Below are 1,512 nucleotides of genomic sequence, written 5' to 3' on the forward strand. Positions count from 1 at the left end.
TTTTTTTCTGCACTGTATTCAATTTCTGCTGTGCTATTATTCCACACGTTTGGCGTTACATTGGTGTAATGAGCTATTAAGTAATAAGTGTATTGCTGTCGTGTAGACTTATTGTCTACACATTACTGAATGAAATGACTTATGCTGGGGATACACTGACCAAATATCGTCCCGATCAGCAATTATCTGAACTGGCCGATCATTGAACAGTGTATTGCTGCCACCGATTAGTAATTGGTCGATAGTTACTAATCGGTGGCAGCAATACACTGTTCAATGTCTTTGCATGCAGAATCATCCAGTAAAGTAGGTCCGATAGTTCCGATAATTGGTTGGCAGCTTTTGGCATTGTATGTGCTGCTCCAGCCAACATTTCCCCAGTTCCTTTACAGTGGAAAAACAGGGAAATGTTTCCTCCCCAAGGGAGGAACACAAATATCGGCCATATCTCAGTGTATGCCCAGCTTTTTTCAAATAGGCCTGAAAAGACAGATTTTATAGTTGCAATGCTGAGAATCACAGTATGACCAGGTGGCTGGGGTCCCATCTGTACTGAACTGGCCCCACATGCGCATTACACACAAATGGCTTAATTCAGACCCGCTCGCAAGAGGGTTGATGGTGGGCCAATGCACATGCGCGGCGTGCGCAAGCACCATAGCAAGTGAGAAATCACTCTATCCGGGGCTCGCAACAAAACGGGGCGGCTGTCGATGTTGATCGACAGCTCGCCCCGTTTCATAGGCGGGGAGGGTGGGTGGCTGTACAAACGGAGGCGTTCCCGAAGGAACACCTGCCATTTGTGGGTCAGTAGTGGACTTCCTGCTCTATTAGAGCATGAAGTCCACTTGGCACTGCGAGTGCTGAGACCCTACCACAAGGGTCTCCTCGCAATGCCGATCGTCGCGACAATCACGACCATCGCCAGGCCGCTCGCACAAGCTGTGGGTGGTCACCCTCAGCTGTGCGAGCGGCCTGGAGGTTGGAATTTAAAAAAAAGGGACGCCCTGGTTCAGAGCGAGCGCACGCAGATAGCATGCGCCTCTGAATCTGGCCCAAAGCTCGGTCTTGGTCTTTGCAGATTCAACAAAAGATAAACAAATATAGGAAAATAAACAAACAACTAATTTGTAAAAAATGGAAAACCCCCAAAAATGTATTTCTTTAAAGAACTAGAAAATACTTTATTTTACTAATAAAACATTTTATTCCAACATCACTCCCCACTATCTCGTCTTGAGATGGTGACAATGATTGGAGGACAGTGGGCCTGATTCAGACCCGGACGCTATTTGCGGACAGTCGTTCCAAAAAAGGGGCCGTCTATTTAAATTGAGCGCTCGCTCTTTGCGGTATGTTGACGCCTCTAAGTCTGAGCGAGCGAACGAAAACTGCGCTCGCTATTTTGTAAAGACGACCCTTTGCCGTTTGCATCAGACGTCATCTCCGGTATTTATTAGATTAATCGGGTACACCGAAAGGCATCTGAACTGCTCGCAGTGCTGGTGGTAG

This window comes from Taudactylus pleione, unplaced genomic scaffold (genome assembly GCF_031769625.1).
Source record: "Taudactylus pleione unplaced genomic scaffold, aTauple2 ptg000390l, whole genome shotgun sequence".
Taxonomy (NCBI): domain Eukaryota; kingdom Metazoa; phylum Chordata; class Amphibia; order Anura; family Myobatrachidae; genus Taudactylus; species Taudactylus pleione.